The sequence below is a fragment of the Mobula birostris genome, chromosome 28 (assembly GCF_030028105.1).
Source record: "Mobula birostris isolate sMobBir1 chromosome 28, sMobBir1.hap1, whole genome shotgun sequence".
Taxonomy (NCBI): Eukaryota; Metazoa; Chordata; class Chondrichthyes; order Myliobatiformes; family Myliobatidae; genus Mobula; species Mobula birostris.
This window is the reverse complement of record NC_092397.1, coordinates 30,700,213-30,721,629: the sequence shown is the minus strand read 5'-3', so window position 1 is coordinate 30,721,629 and position 21,417 is coordinate 30,700,213. Positions and strand designations below refer to the sequence as shown.

At 47.8% G+C, this 21,417-nt stretch overlaps 1 long non-coding RNA gene and 3 other non-coding genes across 4 annotated transcripts in view; 3 read left to right on the top strand and 1 right to left on the bottom strand.

Annotated features, from left to right (window-relative positions):
* Nucleotides 1-21,417, top strand: part of LOC140188998 (uncharacterized) — a 516,848-nt gene that overhangs the window by 197,417 nt on the left and 298,014 nt on the right. The gene's annotated exons all lie outside the window — the stretch shown is intronic.
* Nucleotides 13,990-14,061, bottom strand: trnag-ucc (transfer RNA glycine (anticodon UCC)). Its single transcript has one exon. It is a non-coding gene; the product is annotated as a tRNA-Gly (tRNA).
* Nucleotides 18,190-18,261, top strand: trnaq-uug (transfer RNA glutamine (anticodon UUG)). Its single transcript has one exon. It is a non-coding gene; the product is annotated as a tRNA-Gln (tRNA).
* On the top strand, nt 18,730-18,801 carry trnaq-cug (transfer RNA glutamine (anticodon CUG)). Its single transcript has one exon. It is a non-coding gene; the product is annotated as a tRNA-Gln (tRNA).

Sequence of the window (21,417 nt, the reverse complement as noted above, 5' to 3'; positions counted from 1 at the left end):
CCAAATGTGGACTTGCAGCTTGAGTTGGCAATAAGGAGGAAAATACAACTGCGTTTGTGGTGTGGACTGATCATGAAAACCTGGGGTATATTCAGACCGCCAAAAGTTCGAACTCCCGACAGGCCCGTTGGGCGTTATCTTTCGGACTATTCAAGTTTTCCCTCACATACCGTTCAGGGTCCAAGAACAGGAAGCCGGACGCGCTTCCCGCCAATACGACTCCAAGGCGGACAATTCAAGCCCAGGCACTATCCTGCCACCATCCTGTGTGGTTGCCACCCTCACTTGGGTGATCCCGTCCAAAGTAAAAGAACGGCAATGGAACTGGCGATCGTCTGTATGTGCCCGTTTCCGTCAGGTCTCAGGTTTTCCAGTGGGAACACACATCTCGGTTCGCCTGCCACCCCGGGAGTGATCGGATCCTAGCGCTCCTGAAAAAAAAACGCTCTTGGTGGCCGTCCATGGAGGCGGATACACGTTATTATGTCTCAGCATGTTCCATCTGTGCTCGGGGAAAAGCATCACATCGGCCACCTGCGGGTTTACTTCGTCCTCTGCCTGTCCCTGGTCGCACATCGCCCTAGACTTCGTCACCGGTCTAGCCTCTTCACATGGAAACACCACCGTACTCACCGAGGTAAAACGGTTCTCCAAGGACGTGCACTTCGTAGCCCTCCCTAAACTCCCTCCCTCGCAAAAAAACGCAGATCTTCTCGTCCACCAAGTCTTCCGCCTCCACGGAATCCCCGCGGACATCGTCACCGATCGAGGTCCCCAGTTCGTCTCGCAGGTATGGCAGGCCTTCTGTCAAGCCTTAGGTGCATCGGTCAGTCTGTCATCCGGCTTCCACCCCCAGACGAACGGGCAGACGGAACGCGTCAACCAAAGCTTGGAGGCGACACTATGTTGCGTAATGGCAAACAACCCGTGGACCTGGAGCGACCACCTCCCGTGAGTTGAGTACGTCCAAAACTCTCTGGTGAGCACTGCCATTGTAAGGTCCACATTCGAGTCCTCCCTGGTGTACCAATCCTCGCTGTTCCCCGCGCACGAAGAGGAGATTGCAGTACCGTCGGTTTAGGACTATATACGATCGGTGCTTTAAGGTTTGGGAGGAGCCATGCACGGCCCCACTCAGAGCAGCAAATCGCAATAAAAAGACGGCCGTCCGACACTGTATTCCAGCGCCTAAGTACCAACCGGGGCAGATGGTATGGCTTTCATCCGAGGACATCCCTCTCAAGAACGAGCATAGGAAACTCGTCCCTCGCTTCCTGGGACTATTCAAAGTCGAAACTGTTATCAATCTCACAGCGGTCCGCCTGAAACTGCCAAGACCTATGTGCATCCACCCGAATTTTCATGTTTCCCATTTAAAGCCAGTTTCCGTCAGCCCCTTGTGTCCTCCGGCTGAGACTCCCCCACCTGCCCGTATCATCGATAACCTTCCGGCATACACCGGCCAACGACTACTGGATGTGCGCCGTCGGGGCAGGGGTTTCCAATACCTGGTATACTGGGAAGGATACGGTCCAGAAGAGCGTTCCTGGGTCCCACGCTCCTTCATCCTAGACCCTTCTCTCATACAGGACTTTCATCGGGACCATCCAGACAGGCCTGGCGGATCGCGTGGAGGCTCCCGTTGAGGGAGGAGAACTGTCATGGTCCCTTGTGGCAATCTACTACAGTGCTATTTACCTCAGGAATTCGGCCTCGATCCCCTCGTTTAAATTCCAATCATTCATAGTCGTCATAGTCATAGCCATACTTTATTGATCCCAGGGGGAAATTAGTTAAATTCCCAGGTTGCACTAACTACAGACACCTGCTTTCCATCAGAAAATTCAGGATAAAGACCCAGTGGTCACAACAAGGAGCTGCCAGTTCGTTGGTCGACTCCGGTGTGAGTAACCTCGTTTCATGGTTCTTCGGACTGACAGTTCTAAGTCTAGCATCGCTCCTGCATTCTCTTCAAACATAAGACCCCGGGTAAAGACTCTCCTGGAAACCGATTCCCGCCCGCCATGGCATCAACGCCTCCCGACTCTACCCCCGTGCCCGTGTTCTGCACTTGGGTTCATCCACCGCCACGCTCGTGTAACAATATCGATATTTCTAACTGAGTGGGACTTTGACAGTTGTCATATGAAATGCCTGTTGACATTGAATAATAAACAAGAGAGAATCTGCAGACACTGGAACTCCAAGCAACAGACACAAAATGCTGGAGGAACTCTGCAGGCCAGGCAGCATTTATGGATAGAAGTACAGTCGACGTTTCAGGCTGAGACCCTTTGGCAGGACTGGATAAAAAGAGCTGAGTAAATTTAACAGGTGGGAGGGGAAGTAGAGAAGCACGACGTGACTGGTTAAACCGGGAAGGGGGGAGAATAAAATAAAGAGTTGGGAATTTTATGGGTGAAACAGATACAGGGCGGGAGAAGAGGGATAGAATAAAAGGCCATGGAAGAAAAAAAAGGAGGGAGAAGGACCAGAGGGAGGCGATGGCCAGGCACGGAGATATGGTGAGAGGGAATAAAGGGGATGGGGAATGATGAGGGACGTGAGAACATGACTGGAAAATCAAGAAATCGATGTTCATGCCATCAAATTTAAGGCTACCCAGACGGAATATAAGGTGTTGTTCCTTCTAGCCGAGTGTGGCCTCATCACGGCAGTACAGGAGGCCATATAGATTGGAAGCTCACTGCGTTAAGGTAGCTGCTGAGTTTTATGCAGAAAAATATTGACTGATTTGAGATATGTGGCATGGAACCAGTGCTTGACCCTCAAATTTATCCAGTATTTTAACAACACTACGTCATATCTCTTTTCCCAAATATAGTCCAATCGCTCAAATACTACACGGTCCATAAATTTACATAAATGGGACGTCAATGATATTGGTCTATTACTAGAAGGATCTGACGGGGCAAGGGGGTGTTCCCAGGTTTTAGAATAGACACTACAATTGCCATTTTCCGTGAGGAGGGAAGATGGGCTCAATTCCAATTATGATTCAAAAAATGTAATATTATCTCAAGAGAGTTGTTAGACATTTGTTTAAACATACAATAATATTCATCATCTTCCTGGAGTCAGAAAGTGGGGTCGGGCGATGCGGGGGAGGGAAAGATGTGCTTGGTGGTGGGATCCCATTGGGAATGGTGGAAGTTACGGGGAATTATTTGCTGGACACGGAGGCTGGTGTGGTGGTAGGTGAGAACAGGAGGATCCCTATCCCTGGTACTATTTGCTGGACACGGAGGCTGGTGTGGTGGTAGGTGAGGACAGGAGGATCCCTATCCCTGGTAAAGTGACGGGAGGATGGGGTTCGAGCAGAAGTGCGTGAAATGGAAAAGATGCGGTTGAGGCTGCGTTGATGGTGGAGGAAAGGAAGCCCCTTTCTTTTAAAAACCAGGTCATCTCCTTCTTTCTAGCATGAAAACCAGATTCTGAGAGCAGATGGGGTGGAGACGGAGGAGCTGAGAGAAGGGAATGTTCCAGAATGAAAATCCTCACCCGGAGAGCAGATTATTCTGGAATGAAAAGCCTCATCCTGAGCGCCCGGGCAATATCCCGGTAAACCTTCTCCGCACGCATCCTGGTATAATCATGTCCTCTCCGTAATGTGGCCACCAGAACTCGGTGTTATCCGAGCGCATCCAGGTGCTAAAACACATTACCAACAGACTGAAAAAAGCACGTTCAAAGAATTTAAGAGTCCCGACGATCACCACCGCGCCCCCACCCTCCGCGACACCGAGATTGATGCCTAGTCCTCTCACATACAATTCAACAAGCACACGGAGATTATCAGTAAAATACAAAGATGCATGTTTATAGTCCAGACCTCACAGCCCAACGAGATCATCTCTCGACAGACCCCCAGTGGCCACCCCGACGCAGGACGCCCGCTAGGGAATGCCACGGCTCACAGGACCAGTCCGCCCATATACAGGCACATATCTATTTGTTTTTTTTTGTATTTATTTGTTTATTTATTTGTTTGTTTGTTATTAATTTACTTATTTTCACATTGCTTGTTTGCCATTCTGCTTGTGTGTAGGTCTTCGTTCATTGATACTGTTGTATTTCTCAGATCTACTGTGAAGGCCAGCAAGTAAATGAATCCCAGTGTAATGTATGGAGACACATTCGCACTTTGATAATGATATTACTTTGGACTTTGAATGTGCTCTCTGAGTTCCGATTCCACGCAATTTATTGATAATACTCTGGCTTTTCTCAGTTTATTGAACGCTGGGAGCAGACAACCCGCCGTCCTTACCCGTTTTCCGCAGGCCGTGAATCCAGTCCACACCAGCGTTGTTACCTGGTGACCGCCCTCTGAAGCGGCCCAGTCAGCTTGTTGGATGGCTCAGAAAGGGGGAGGAGAGTGAAGAGTGAAACAAGTCCGGATGCCCGCCCTGCAACCCTGCAGACCTTACCACCTCCATCAGTACTTGGGTCCTGGAGCTCCGTCATTGACAGCCCAGTGGGAGATCGCTCCGCACACGTAGAGCAGTGGTTACGGAATTAGGCCCGGCTCCGCCTTCTCCAGGACAGCTTGGAAACGGCAAAAACCATTGCTGCTGCTGCAGAGGCCCACATGTGGATCTTGGGGATTGTAGTCGTGATGTGAAGGATCCCTGCGCCGATAATTGAGTTTCTCTCCGCCTGAGTACCCGCATGGAGTTTAGGGTGAAAGGTCACCTAGCAAAATATGAACCCTGTTTCTCGCTTCACTGATGTTGTCGTATCCGCTGAGTATATCCAGCAGTTTCTGCGTTTAGTTCAGGGTCAACTCTGTTTCTCTGACTCCGGATCTCTGCTGCCCCTGTCGCATGTGGAGGAAGTGGTGAAGGTGACGGACTGGAAATCCATTTTGGGTTGTCTCCACGCAGGTTCGAATCCTGTCCACTGCAATGAATAGTGGAGCGGACTCGAAAGGCGGAATCGCCCACTCCAACTTCTGTTTCCTGTTGGTCAACGTCCAGCCTTTGTGTTTTGTTACATATTTGCTACTAAGAATGAGGTTATGGAATAACATGGGACAAGATAGGAAAGTCAGCATGTTTTCCTTAAGGGGAAAACTTGCTTGACGAACCTGCTGGAATTCTTTGAGGAGACTGCACGTAGTATAGATAAAGGGGATGTAGTGAATGTTGTTTATTTGTACTTTAAGATAGCTTTTGAGAAGATGTAACACATGAGGCTGCTTACCAAGTTAAGAGCCCATAGTATTAAATCAAAGTAACTGGCATGGTTAGAGCATTGGCTGGTTGGTAGGAGACAGCAAGTAGAAATATAAGTATCCTTTTGCGCTTGGCTGCCACTGACTTGTGTTCCGCAGTGGTCAGTGTTGTGACCACTTCTTTTTATGCTGCATATCAATGGTTTAGATGATGGAATAAATGGCTTTGTTCCCATGTTCGCAGATGATACGAAGATTGGTGGAGGGGCAGGTAGTGTTGATGAAACAGGTAGGCTGCAGAAGGACTTGGACAGATGAGGGGAATGGACAAGTGAGTGCAAATGAAATACAATGTTGTGAAATGCATGGTCATGCACTTCAGTAGTAGAAATAAATGTGGCATATTTTCTAAACGGGGAAAATATCAACAATTGGAGATGCAAAGAGATTTAGCAGTCCTTGTGCAGATGTAGTTCAGTGGGCGAGCACATGCTTTGCATGTACGAAGTCTCGGGTTCATTCCCAGATGAGGAAATTACTCTGTGCTCGGCATTCATTTCCGTCGTTGAAGCGCGGATAAGCCTGTAACATGCGGGAGAAGACGTTGCTGTATCGGTAGGGAAATTCAAAAACATTGCACAGCAATTCCAATGACTATATGTAGCAGAGTGTCGCAGTGGAACCATGACGGGCCCATAACCCCGAGGACGCTGGATCGAAAGCATCTTCTGCTGTTCATCAGTTATCAGTGCGTTTTAAAGCTGGAGATACAAGGGAATCCACCGGCTTTCAGTTGAATAATGGAAGGAGAAATGACAAAAGAGTTTAAATTACATGTGTGCAATGGTCGAAGATGGACATTTCTGTTTCATCGGCTTTTGGTTCCAGTATGTACAATATGGTTTCCTAGGCACACACTCATCCACACAGATTTTAATGAAGTCAGTGACAACTGTGGCGTACTCATTAAGACTGCTAGATGAATCCCGAATACAGTCCTGTCCACAGATTCAAAGCAGTCCTGCAAGCGCCCCTGCACCTCCCTTGTCAATACCCTTTTTAATCCTCACTACTGATTCAGCAGAATTCAGCATCTGCCTATACTTAGGGAGTAGGAGTCGAGCCAGGTGATCAGACTTACCAGTGTGGGCAAAGTGGAAAATCTGGAAAATATTTTCCTGCATCAGTTAATCAGCCAATGAATTCTATTGATGAATGCTCCTCACCCCAACACACAATCAGGCCGGAATGGATGAGTCGCATCTGGACAGTGCTTTACACAATGATCCGCTGAATCGGAAACGATTCCGAGCCCTTTCCGTTCGGACAGGAAGAAGTGTCTGTGTAAAAGCGTCGATACCATAGTCACGAACAAGCATCGGGGTGACCCTTTAAGCTATACTATACCCGGACATGCCAGCGACAGATCACACTTTTGCATTGGTTTCTCGCTCGTTTAGTGGTTAGTATCCCCGTCTGTCACGGGGAGGACGGGGGTTAATTTCCCCGACAGGGAAATGGTTTTGCTGTTTACATATTAAATGTAATTGCAACTCGAATTTACCAAGTAATTTGAAAAGGGTTAAATAGTCATAGTCATACTCATAGTCATAATTTATTATTCTCGGGGGAAATTGGTTTTCGTACAGTTGTTCCGTAAATAATAACTAGTAATAGAACCATATAGTTAAATAGTAATATGTAAATTATACCATTAAATTATGAAATAAGTCCAGGACCAGCCTATTGGTTCAGGATGTCTGATCCTCCAAGGGAGGAGTTGTAAACGTTGATGACCACAAGCAGGAATGACGTCCTATGACGCTCAGTGTTGCATCTCGGAGGAATGAGTCTCTGGCTGAATGTACTCCTCTGCCCACCCAGTACATTATGTAGTGTATGGGAAACATTGACCAAGATGGCATGCAACTTAGACAGCATCCTCTTTTCAGACAGCCCAGTTCCATCCCAGAATATGAACGACCTTACAAATGAGTTTGTTGATTCTGTTGGTGTCTGCCACCCTCAGCCTGCTGCACCAGCACACGACAGCAAACATGATAGCACTGGCCACCACAGACTCGTACAACATCCTCAGCATCGTCCGGCAGATGTTAAAGGACTCAGTCTCCTCAGGAAATAGAGACGGCTCTGGCCCTTCTTGTAGACAGCCTCAGTGTTCTCTGACTAGTCCAGTTTATTCTCAATTCGTATCCCCAGGTATCTGTAATCCTCCACCATGTCCACACTGACCCCCTGGATGGAAACAGGGGTCATCGGTACCTTAGCTCTCCTCAGGTCTACTACCAGCTCCTTAGTCTTTTTCACATTAAGTGCAGATAATTCTGCTCACACCATGTGACAAAGTTTCCTACCGTAGCCCTGTACTCAGCCTTATCTCCCTTGCTGATGCATCCAACAATGGCGGAGTCATCCGAAAACTTCTGGAGGTTAAAGAGGTTAAGTCCGAGTTTGGAGTTGAAGTGATCTGTTCTTTGGGAATACAGAGCAGTCGGTCTGCTGTGACCCCGGGAGTGAGAGTCAACCGATAGGAGGCACTTTGTTTTCTGCTTTGTGAAATCTCCCCTCAGCGACTCTGTATCACAGAGTTATTCGACGTAACACGCGGTGACGTGGAACAATATTTGGTTCATCTGCCTCTGCCACATTTTAAAAGTTAAAAAAAGGCTGTTCTTGTGCTCGATTTAAGGTTTACAGTTCAAAGAGTCAGAAAGGAGAGAGCGAGTGGAATCGGTGCCTTCACCCAGCTCAGGCCACCCTGCAGAGACTCCGGGAGACTCCTTCCGTCTGACTGCGAGCTCGGAGCTGTGAAAGGTCATCGACCTGAAACGTGAACTCGGTTTCTCCCTCCACAGACGCTGCCTAAACTGTACAGTATTTCCGGCTGTTTCAGCTTTTAGTTCAGGAGCAGTCCTGTTTCTCTGACCCCGGGATCGATGCTGTCCTCATCCGTCCCGGGACAGAGTGATTACGTCCCATGTAAAATGTCCTTCTTTGAGGAGTGTGTACTCGTGGCCGAATGTTTTGGCGATGCACTGGGAACTTAGTTTGGTATTTCCCCTTCTAAATCTGACCAATATGTGGTTCCACTGTTTTCTGTTTGATGTTGTGCGTCACCTTCTGATGCAAACCATGCATGCAGATTGTGAAAAGCCGAGTCACAGCATCGATTGTTAGTCACCATCTTCCAACGCCGGAATGGACCATTTATTAAAGCCTTTTCTCGCTTGTCTCTGTGGCGCAATCGGTGAGCGCGTTCGGCTGTTAACCGGAAGGTTGGTGGTTCGAGCCCACCCAGGGACGCTGGTGATCTAGCAGCTTTTGCTGCGCGTTGTATTGCCCACCGGGAAACGCTGCGCTGTCCGGAGCCCGGCGTTCCCTGCTCTGCGGCATCACATTCAGTGGACATTAAAATGATTTTTGTCACATACCGAGCTACGGTGAAAAGCTTCGCTTTCACGCTGTTCAGAGAGATCAGATCATTGCACAGTGAATAGAGAGAGAACAATGTTAAGCAATAACAGAATGCAGAATAAAATGTAAGGGCGACAAAGAAAGCACAGTGCGGGTAAATAATCAGGTGCCGCATCGTAACGGGGTAGATTGTGAGATCAAGGCTCCATCTTATTGTACTTGGGCACCACTCAACAGACATAACAGGGGAGTTGAAGCTATCCACGAGCCTGTAGTACGTGCTGTCTTGTACCTTCAGCCGGATAGAAGAAGGCAAATGAGAGAATACGGGGGTATGATAGCTTTCTGTCAGGAGTGTATAATATCCACTTCTCTTTGACCATAAGTGTGTGTTTGCTCCAGCAACATCCTTGGAACTAACGTACTTATCGGGTCTAATGTCGTGGTTTTGATTTAATTTTGGGTCCTCGATCATTCAGTTGTAGTTGAATTGGTTTCATCCCACATATATCCCCGTTCATTTTATTTTTACTATGGATGTCCAATCCCAATACACGTCCAGCAACTCACCGCCCCCCCCCCCCCGCCCCCGGCCCCACCACCAGGAAGGTCTCAAAGCTCTCCGCTTCCATCGGGATACCAGACCCAACCAGCTCCCCTCCACCACCATTCACCTCCGTCTGGCAGAACGTCCTCCCACTTCCTTTAATCACAAGGTGAGCCATGGACACTGGCATGGGTCCCAGCTGTGCCTGCCTGTGTGTCGGCTACGTGGAACAGTCTATGTTCCAAGCCTACACTGGTGTCGCTCCCTAACTTTCCTTACACTATATAAATGACTGCATATTTACATCTTTCTGCACCCATGTGGAACTCGTCCACTTCATCAGCTTTGCCTGCAACTTCCACCCTGCCCAAAAGTTTACCTGTCCCATATCCGACAGCTCCCTCCGTTTTCTCCATCTCTCTGTCTCTATCTCTGAAGACAGCTTGTCTACTGATGTCTATTATAACCACACAGACTCTCTCAGCTACCTGGACTATACCGCTTCGCACCCCGTTACATGTAAAAATGCTAGCCCCTTCTCTCAATTCCTCCGCCTCCGCCGCATCTGCCCTCAGGATAAGTCGTTTCATTCAAGAACAAAGGGGATAACGTGTTTTTTCAAAGAAAGGGGCTTTCCTTCCTCCACCATGAAAGCTGCTCTCAACAGAATCTCTTCCATTTTGCTCACGTCTACACCCACCCCATCCTCGCTCCCTCCTCCGGACAGAGGGTTTGTCTTGTCCTCACCTACCTCTCCCCACCCTCCGCCTCCAGCACACAATTCTCTGTAAGTTCCGCCATCTCCGGCGGGATCCCACCACCAAACACATGTTTCCCCGCCCCCCCGACGTTCTACTCTCTGCAGGGATCCCATGTACGTTCGTCCCTCCCTCTGATCTCTCTCCTGGCACTTACCCTTGCAAGTGAAACAAGTGTTACACCTGCCCCAACACATCCGCCCTCAGTACCATTCAGGGCCCCAAGCAATCCTTCCAGGTAAGGCGACCCTTCAGCTGTGAATCTTTTAGTGTCATCTACTGCATCCAGTCCTCCCGGTGCAGCCTCCTGTATATCGGTGAGACCCGATACAGATTGGAGACCACTTCACTGAGCACCTACACTCCCTCCACCAAAACAAGCGAGAGCTCCCAGTGCCCATGCATTTAAATTCCGTTTCCCATTCCAATTCCGACATGGCAGCGCATGTCCTCCTGTATTGTCGTGATGAAGCCACACTCAGTTTGGAGGAGCAACAACGCATTATCTTCGGCTGGGTAGCTTCCAACCTGATGGTATGAACATCGATTTCTCAAACTTCTGGTAATGTCCCATCCTTCACGAAGCCCGATTCTCTTTTCCCTCCCTGACATTATCTGTTACCCACCCATCACCTCCCTCTGGTGTACCTTCCCCTTTTCTTTCTTTCATGGTCTCCTCTCCTTCCCTGTTCTCCAGCCCAGTATCTCTTTCATCAATCAAAGTTTCAGGTCCTTAATTTACCAGCCACCCCTCCCCCCGCCCGTTTCACCTATCACCTCGTGTTTCTTCTTCCCCTCCCCTCACCGTCTAACCCTGATTCTTCGTCGTTTTTTTTTCTCCATTCTGGATGAAGGGACTGGGTCAGAAATGTCGACTGTATATTTTTCCCACAGATGCTGGCTGGCCTGCTGCGTTCTTCCAACATTTTCTGTGTTGCTTGGATTTCCATCATCTGTAGATTTTCTCTTTGGGCCTCTGTCCATATCGCTCCACTCTTACATATTCATGAGCCTATCTAAACACAACGTATATCCTCCGTCTCTGAACCTGGCAGCCCTTTCCAAGCACCCGCCCACTCTTCTAAAAACGTGACGCGCACATCTTCTTTAACTGGCATAGTTATTAGAAACAATGTTAGTGAATTTGTGGTACAGAACAGTACCAAGGCATGTGATTTAGTGGCCATTAAAGAAACCTGGTTGCAGGGTGGGGATGACTGGGGATTAAGTATACAAGGGTATCACGTAATACGGGATGATAGGCAGGAAGGCAAAGAAGGTCCGGTGGCACTCTTGAATAAGGATGAGATCAGGGCGATTGTGAGAGACGATATAAGATCTACGGAGCAGAATGTGGAGTCAATCTGGGTAGAGATTAATAATAGTAAAGTGAAACAAATCACTGGTGCACTGGTGGGAGTTGTCTATAGGCCACCTAACAAAAATATTGCAGAGGCAGAGGCGATTAACCAAGAAACAACAGAGGTTTGTAAGAATGGATCAGCAGTTGTTATGGGGTACTTTAACCTCCACATAGATTGGGTGAATCAGGTTGGTCAAGGAAATCTTGAGGAGGACTTCATAGAATGCATCCATGATGGGGATAAGTGTGGGGAATAAAAGATAGTATCAAATTAAAAGCTCATGTGTACAAAGTCGCGAAGAGTAATGGGAGACTGGAAGATTGGGAAAACTTTAAAAAGCAACAAAGAACAACTAAACAAGAAATAAGGAAAGGGAGGATAGAGTATGAAAGTAAATTAGCACAAAATATAAACAACAGCCAACAAAAGTAGGGTGGCTAAAGTCAACGTAGGTCCCTTGGAAGACGGGAAGGGGAAATTGATATTGGGTGATAAGGAAATGGCTGAGGTATTGAACGACTATTTTGTGTCGGTCTTCACGGTGGAGGACAGGACTAATATGCCAAAGAATGATGTTATGGACGAAATGGGAGGTGAGGACCTTGATAAAATCACTGTCACTAAAGAGATAGTGATGAGCAAATTAGAGCGCCTGAGGATAGGTAAGTCCTGGTCCTGATGGGAGGCATCCCAGGGTGCTGAGGGCATGACATTGGCGGAAGTTACATCAGACGTGTTGCCAATCATTTACCAACATTTCCCACGCTCTGGGCAGGTCGCTAGCGGATTGGAAGACAGCAAATGTCACGCCACTTTTTGAAAAAGAACGTAGGCAAAGGACGGGCCAGTTAGGCCAGTTAGCTTAACATCTGTAGTCGGGAAATTGCTTGATGCTTTCATTAAGGAAGAAATAGCAAAACATTCAGAAAGGAGTGGTTCCATTAGACAGACGCAGCATGGATTCAGAAAGAACAAGACCTGTTTGACAAACTTACTGGAGTTCTTTGAGGAAATAATGAGTGCAGCAGATAGAGGGGAACAGGTGGATGTCGTATACTTGAATTTCCAGAAGGCGTTCGATAAGCTGCTGTACAAGACAATTATAAATGAGATACAGATGCCTGGAGTCGGAGGAAGTGTATTGGAATGGATAGTGGATTGGTTAACCAATAGAAGGCAGAGAGTTGGTCTGAGTGGATGTATCTCTGGTTGACAGTCAGTGGTGAGTGGGGTGCCGCAGGGGTTGGTGCTGGGCCCGCAGCTGTTTAGCATTTATATTTATGATTTGTAAGAGGAGACTGTGTGTAGTGTAGCAAAATTTACTGATGACACTAAATTGAGTGGAGAAGCAAATTGTACAGAGGATGTGGAGAGCCTGCAGAGGGATATAGATATGTTAAATGAGTGGGCCAAGGTCTGGTAGACGGAATACAACGTTAGTAAATGCGAGATTGTCCACTTTGGAAGGAATAATAGAAGAGCAGATTATTATTTAAATAGTGAAAGATTGCAGCATGCTGTTGTGCAGAGGGACTTGTCAGTGCTTGTGCATGAATCGCAAAAAGTTGGCTTGCAGGTACAACAGGTTATTAAAAAGGCAAACGGAATGTTGGCCTTCATTGATAGAGGGATTGAATTCAAGACCAGGAAGGTCATGCTGCAACTACACAGCGTACTGGTAAGGCCGCACCTGGAGTGTTGTATGCAGTTCTGGTCTTCATATTTGGGGGAGGTTATACTGGCTTTGGAGGCAGTGCAGAGGAGGTTCACCAGGAGTCGAGAGATAAAGCGGTTAACCTATGAGGAGAGATTGAGTCGCCTGGGACTATACTCACTGGAATTCAGAAGAATATTAGGGAATCTTATAGAAACATACAAACTTTTGAAAGGGATAGATAAGATAAAAGTAGGAAAGTTGTTTCCATTGGTAGGTGAGACTACAACTAGGGGAAAATGCCTCAGGATTCAGGGGAGAAGATTTAGGACGGAGATGAGGAGAAACTGCTTTTTCCCAGAGAGTGGCGAATCTGTGGAATTCTCTGCCCAGGGAAACAGTTTAAGCTTCTTCACTAAATATATTTCAGATGTAGTTAGATAGGTTTTTACATAGTTATGGAATTAAGGTTTATGGGGAAAGGAGGGTAGATGGAGCTGAGTTTAAGGACAGAACAGCTATGATCTTATTGAATGGCGGGGCAGGCTCGATGGGCCGAATGGCCGACTCCTATTTCTTATGTTCTTAGTTCTTTAAACTCTCTCCCACTTCAACATTAAATTTCGTCCCCGCTAGAATTTCAAATTCCTACCCTGGGAAACCAATTCTGACTATCTGCCCAATCTATGTCTCTCATAGCTTTATACTTCATAATTCGGTCAATTTCCTCTGAGGCTCTAACACTGCAAAGAAGGCAAACCAGCTCAAACACTTTAATCAGGCAACAACCCGGCCGGCAACGCTTTACAAATTCTGCCGATCCTTCCTGTGAAGTGTCTTTTCTTGTAGAATATGCAATAGATTCTGAAAAGGATTTAACGGGAAACTCTTGAGGGACGTTAATTCCATTCCTAATGAATGATAATTAATGAATCAATTTTACACTCACACCGTGATTAATTGGCCCTTGCAGTTCTACGTAGATCGTGTCTATGTCAGAGGTTTATTTGTTAAGTACTCTAAATTGTACAACCTGCGATGGCCGGGAATCGAACCCGGGTCAACTGCTTGGAAGGCAGCTATGCTTACTACTATACCACCATCTCTCAATAATGTTGCAAATGTTTGGAGTACTGAGGTGTCTCCCATAGTTCCATGTGACTCGATCAGTCCCTGAGCTGCTTTCTGTCGGATCATTCCTCACTCTGCGTGGAAGCTGAACGTAAAGCTGCTGATCCCAGAGAACATCGTGGAACTAGAGATGGAGGATAGAGGTTGGAGAACCTTAAAAGCCTTCTTTGATTCCCTAGTTCTCTGGTGGGAAGCCATCAAGGAGAACATCAACAGGTTCTTCATGGGCAGGGGTATCCAGAAAGCAAGGCAGGAGCAGAAGGAACTGTGTAAATCCAGAGAGAGTTGCAGCAACTTCTCCTTCTCCAGTTTAACGGGGTGGATATCAATGAGGAACTGCGAGAGGTGAAGGGCCGACAAGCCCAGCACCTCGCCGCCGAATCCTCCAAGATCATCTTCCGATCAAGGGTCCAAACCGTGGAGCAGGACGAGACGTGCTCACGCTTCTTCTTCCAGAAGGTGCACAGGGGGAGCTCTGTGATCCACAACCTTATGGAAGAGGACGGCTCAGTCCCGTCCTCGCAGACCGACATATTGAGGATCTGCAGGACCTTCTCTGCCGGTCTGCACGGCGAAAAGGTCACAGACTCAACAGCCTCCCGCAGCTTCCTGACCGCTATCAGAGGTCTTAGACGACGGCATGCGAGAGAGTCTGGACCAGTCACTGACCCTGGACAAGCTGACAGGCTCCGTCCGTTCCTTTGAGTCAAGTAAAACTCCTGAAGCGACGGCTTACCGGCTGAGTTGTACTCGGCTCTGTGGAACTGGATGGGCCCAGACCTGCTGGAAGCGTACAACGCCATGCTTCTGGCCGGCTGCAAGTCAGAGTCCATGAGGAAGGGCATCATCACCCTCATCTAAGCAGAAGGGGAAAGAGAGAACATTAGGAATTGGAGGCCCATCTCTCTCCTGAATGTAGACTACAAAACCCTGTTCAAGGCTATCGCCAACAGCGTCAAGTCTCCTCTGGGACAGGTGATCCACCCGGATCAAACCTGCGCTGTACCGGGCAGGAAGATCTCAGACAGCCTCGCGCTGCTGAGGGACACCATCGCCTCCGTGCAGGACAGAGGGGTGGTGACGCCTGCCTGGTCATGCTTGGACCAGGAGAAAGCCTTCAACAGGATATCGCATACGTACATGGGGAATGTGCTCTCCAAAACGGGATTTGATGAGGGAATCCGGAATTGGATCAGACTGCTCTACACAGACATCCGTAGTGCAGTCCAGGTCAACGGGTGGGAAACAGATAGCTTCCCCATCAGGTCTGGAGTCAGGTAGGGCTGTCTCCTCTCCCCTGTCTTGTTTGTCTGCTGCATAGAGCCCTTTGCCGAAGCCATCAGGATTGATGAGGTCATAAGAAGGGAGACGCTGCCAGGCAGTGGAGGGACCCAAGTGAAAACCTCGCTGTACATGGACGATGTCACCATCTTCTGCTCTGATCCGAGGTCAGTTCGCAGGCTGATTGGCATCTGCGAACGGTTTGAGCTAGCTTCGGGGGCCAGGGTCAGCCGCGCGAAGAGCGAAGCCATGCTCTTCGGCAACTGGCCCGAACGGTCCAGTGTCCCCTTCACCATCAGGTCTGACCACGTGAAGGTGTTGGGGATCTGGTTTTGAGGGGCCGAGGCAAGCAACAGGAACTGGCAGGAGCGGACTGCCAAGGTGACACAGAAACTGGGACTGTGGGGAGGGCGCTCCCTATCGATAACGGGCAAGAACCTGGTCATCAGATGTGAGGTGCTCTCAGGGCTGCTGTACCTGGCGCAGGTGTGGCTCGTCCCCCGCTCCTACAGGTCGGAAATCACCTGAGCTGTCTTCAGATTCGTCTGGGGGTCCAAGATGGAGCGGGTCAGGCGGACCGTCATGCACAAGTCCCTGGACAATGGAGGCAAGAACGTCCCCATTGTCCCCCTCACCCTGATAGCCAGCTTTGTGTGTGGCTGCATCAGGTTATGTGTAGAACCCAGATATGTGGGGACCAAGTACCACTATGTTCCCAGGTTCTACTTGTCGCCCTGGCTACAACGGATAAGTCTGGCCCCACTCCCGCGCAACGCCCCGGTCAGCTGGTCGTTGCCGCCATACCTGTCATTTTTATAACAGTTCTTCCAGGAGAACGCCTTTGAATACAGGGTCATCAGGCAGTGGTCGGCACGTAATGTCCTGCAGTGCCTGCAGGAGAAGGACGTGATGGACACAGTGTAGTGGTTCCCTAAGCAGACCATCCAGTTCATCTGGCAAAATGCCTCATCGCCAGATCTCACCAACAGGCACCAGGACCTCGCCTGGCTGGCGGTGAGAGGGGCTCTCTCAGTCAAATCCCTCCTGTACGCCCGGAACGTCGTTTCCACACCCCACTGCCCACGGGAGAACTACAGTGAGGAGGAGTCTGTGACCCACCTCCTTGCATACTATCAGTTCGCACAGAGGATGTGGAGGCGGATGGACGGGCTAGTGGCACGTTTGATCCCCAGCAGCTGCGTAACAGAGGACTCTCTGATCTACGGGCTGTTCCCGGGGACGCACACGGAGACCAACATCCGGTGCTGCTGGCAGATTATCAACTCAATGAAAGACGCTCTTTGCTCGGCCCGAAAGTTGATGGTCTACAAGAACATAGAGATGTCCTTGGGAGAATGCTGCCGACTGGCACATTCTCGGCTGCAGAAGTACGTGCTGAGGGACGCACTGAAACTCGGTGCAGCCACCGCAAGGACCCGGTGGGGAAGGAGCACTGTTTAGGGTTCTTCTCCCGCGGGAGTGGGAGGGGTCGGGAGCGGGGAGTATGCCCCTCAAAAATGGTGTGGAAAGAGTAAACAACAGACAGCCACTTGGGTGGCTAAAAGTGCAAATATGGAGCCTGGAATGGAAACATCTCTGAAGGATTGAGAGATATTGAATGGTTTATTGTACATAATTTTATTTTTGAATGAAGTATTTTTGAAATAAAAAAATGTGCAATTAAAAAGAGACTACAAAGATCTCGGTGAAGTTTCCAGATATCTGCTATCTTGCCTCATTCACTCAATAGCCGGGGATGTATCCCATCCAGTCCTGGTGAGAGTCCCAACGCTCCCGCAGCTTGTTGTCAACGTGCACTGGAATAGCAGAGTATCCTTTCTGAAAATTCTTTACTGCATCGCTTTTTGTTTGAGGAATACTGACGTGAAATATTCATTTCGTGCTTTCCCCACTTCCTCAGGCTCCAGGCATACGTTCTCTCCTCTGCCCCTGAGTTGTTCTACTTTCGGACCTGCCCTGTGATGTCCCTCTTGTTTTTAATGTGTGTGCAAATTGCAATGGTATTTCCCCAGTCTTGCTTTGCTAAATCATTCCCACTCACCAGCATCATTCGGCACTACAGATTCTCTGTTTAATTTGCATATTGCTGTATATTTATCGAGGGCATTGTCCAATATCCACTTCCTAAACTTTCCTCAAGATTCATTTTCCTTTTTAGCTAAATTTTCAACATTACTGAACTGCTCAACCTTAAATGAATCCCACAGGTCAGATGTGAGTTTACCCAATCTCAGCAGCTCACAGTCTCCACTTTCCCCGTTTCCTGACAAACAGAGTTCTCATCAGATTGCCCTCAGATTAATAAATACCCCAAGGTTGTGTCCTTATTTGGCGCGGACGGCTGTCAAAATAGTTTCCCACAGAAAATCATCAGGTGCAAGGCTCATGCCCCAGTGCAAGGTCTCTGAAATGTCTCGAATATATCTGCTTCTAACACTACCCCTAGATGCGAATGCCATTCATTTTCTGTGTATAAAAAATAATCTAAAGCATTTCCCATTGCTTTAAATTCCTCTATCACCTTGAAATTGTCTAAACTCGGTTTTGCCACTTCTGCTCCCAGACAAATACTCTGACTGCCTACTCGATATTTGCCTTCCAGCATCTTGTACACCTCTTTTAAGTCACCTCTCATCCTGCTTCTCTCCAAAGAGAAAACTATTCCCATCCTCAACATGTCCTCACAACACACTCTCTATGAAGTTCAAAGTTCAACTGAAATTTACTATCAAAATTTACACGTGTCACCACATACTACCCTAAGATTAATCTTCTTGTGGTCGTTCATAGCGAATACCTGTGGTTCCATGGTGTAATGGTGAGCACTCTGGACTTTGAATCCAGTGATCCGAGTTCGAGTCTCGGTGGAACTTATTTCCTGGTTCTGCCAAGTGACGGGTCCATTTGTGAACACACTGGATTGTTCGTGAAAATTTTGATCACTCCGCGTCGGGGGGGGGGGGGGAAGGTCGAAGGGCCGCTTTGCCCGAAGGTCGGCAGGTCGGGTCTCGGTGGAGGGAGGCCCCACGGAAGGACTGAGTTTGAGCTGTCGCTCTCCTTGACGCTGACAGAGGCTGTTTTCGAAATTCTGAGGCATATGTGATTGTTGGTGTGGACGGTAGTTTATATTGGTCTCTTCCAGTTGTTTTTTTTATGTTTTTTTTTTGTTATCGATCCTGCTTCCCTCCAAAGAGAAAAGCTCTTGTCATACTCAATCTCTCCTCACGAAATTGGTCTAGGAAGTGCAATGTTTAAAGTAAATTTATTGTCAAAGTTCACACGTGTCAGTACACGCTAGCTTGCGATTCAGTTTCTTACGATCGTTCACAGTAAATATATGTGGTTCCATGGTGTAATGGTGAGCACTCTGGACTCTGAATCCAGCGATCCGAGTTCGAGTCTCGGTGGAACCTGTTTCTTTACTCTGTCAAGTGAGGTGCCCGTTTTGTATGTGACAATTTTGGTCACTCCCCATGGGAGGGTGCGTCGGCCAGGAGGTCGGGAGGCCGCCTCCAGCAAAGAGAAAGAGCCCAGTCTTCGTCTATGAAGGCCCCACGGCAGGACTCCGTGACGTCCTCGCTGATTTTCGAAGTTCGAAGATATGCAAGATAGTTAGTGCGGACGGTAATTTATATTGGTCTCCTTAAGGTTTTTTTTCTCTCTGTGTTTACGTTCTTGGCTATTTGCTACTTTCTGAATGGGGGTGGTGTTGAAGGCTAATATTCTTGTTGGCGTTTTTTTTTCGTGTTAGCTGTGTTAGATCTGTTAGATTTTTATGTGCGGGTGAGGTGTTAGGTGTTTGATGTATATTGACGCTGTTTTCTGTGTAGGAGGAACTTGGGGATTAGAGGTTTGATATTTCAGATGTTGTGTACTGGTGGGAGATCACTTACAGTTGTGCGAGGGTGGCGTTGGGATTTTGGGGTTTGCGAGTTCCAATTCGTTTTTCTTGCGGGCGAGAGGTGATGACTTTTCATTCAACGACATTGTTGTTGTTTGATTCTGTATTTCATGGTTATCTGGAGAAGACGATTTTCAGAGTTATATTGTGAGCTCATCCTTAGGGTGACTAAAACTATCCCCTGTTTTAAAAGCCTGATCGTTGAAGCGTAATGGCTATTCCTGAACCTGGTACTATCGGACGTGAGGGGTCGCATAATTTCTTGATGGCAGCATCGAGAAACGAACATCGCCTGGATGATGGGGTCCTTGATGATGATGCTGCTTTCCTTCGGCAATGCTCCATACAGATGTGCTCATAGTGGAGAGGGCTTTACCTATGCTGGACTGGCTGCATCCACAACTTTTTACGGTCCACTTCACTCATTGGCATTGGTGCTTCCATACAGATCATGATGCAACCAGTCAGGATAATCTCTGTACACCTACACAAGTTTGTCAACGTTCGAAACGACATTTGCACAAACTTGCGTAGAATTGGCTGTAAATGTTGGTAAGTCGTTCCGGGGTGCGAACAAATTCTGTTCCTCTAAGCCTCTACAGTACGAACCCAGTCAACATTGTGGAAACTACAGTCACACACTATCTGTTGCTTTTACAACATTCTATAACATTCCTACCTTTCTGTTCCTTTTTCTCCTGCTGAAACATAAAAAACCTCTGCAAAGTGAAGCACACAATATCTCTAGTTTCCTCTTCGTGAAATCTCTCTTCCGTCCTGAAAGAATCCCAGTTGGAGGGAGGTGATTGACCGTGGCCACGTATTGCTCTCCACTATCAGGGTTGTACAAGTCTCAGTGTTTGAAGCGCTGGGGTTGTACTAGTCTTCAACGGTGGAGCACAATGTAAGGTGGGTTCAGGTCTGTGTGCACTCACACAGCGCTGAGAATTTCATAGGTCTAAGTCCCCGTACCGAAGGTCTATATATTGCAAATTACTTTGCTCTGTGTGCTTCCAGTGTTGCAAGTGGCTGGTGTACAGTGTGCGGAGTTTGGTCTGTGTTTGATCGTGTCTTCACTGTGTCATGTCTGTCTTTATCTGTACAGCAAATGGATGCTACTGGAAAACTGTGTCCCCACAGAGTTATGTTGGGGTTGCTGGGGTCTGTGTCCCTGTCATAGAGTGGAGAACAAAGTGGGGTTTATTATTGTTAAATGTAAGATATTTCCAGGAATGTTACAGTTCTCTGATTACACAGCGCAAAGCCAGTTAGTTTCTACGTATAATAACAATCTCTGTCACTTCAGTACTGGTCAGTCACTGTGAAAGTCTTTGTATCAACGATTATCAAGGCCTGTGTCTTAATAACTTCCTGCCAACAGTTGTAGAGCTCTGTGTCCTTACAGAGCGGTGCGGACTGTTGTAAAGATGTATCTTCTTACAGTGCGGTGCCTCGTGTTGTAAATGCGTTTGCCCTTACCGTAAGATGCTGATGATGTCTATAGGTCAAAGGTAGAGTGCTGTGCTTTTGTCATTGGTGGAACGTTTTGATAAAACTTCGTACTTGTATCAGAGTCTTGTTCTGGTCTGTGTCTTTACTGACCTGTGTTGTGCTCCGGCAGCTCAGTGTGCTTGGAAGGTAGTGGCAGACCTTTACAGAAGTGTGTCCTTATTACACGAACTGGCCATATACACTTGGGTAGATTAGAAGTCTCCTGGAGACTACACTGACTTTTTCAGACCATTAGTGGGCAAAAGATCACTGTGGAATGGGGTAGACTAGTAAACCAATGTATTATATACAAGCTTTTGGTACTACATTCCTACTGTCCATTTCCCAGTCTCTTCCCACAGCTCGGCATGCTATTTCCCCGAAGGACCTGTCCAGTTCCTCTTTGAACACACTGAATGGTTGTTCCCATCAGCTCGGCAGGCTATGTGTCCCAGATGAGAACCACAGTCAAAGCAGAAATAAGGGTTTCGTCACTCTCTCCATTTGATCCTTTGCCCAATGGTGCTGTGATCATTCATCAATAAACAGTGAACAGTACAGCACAGGAAGAGTCCCCCCGGTTCACTCTGTGTCTGTTGACCATGATGCCAGTTGAAACTGCATGTCTGCATGCATG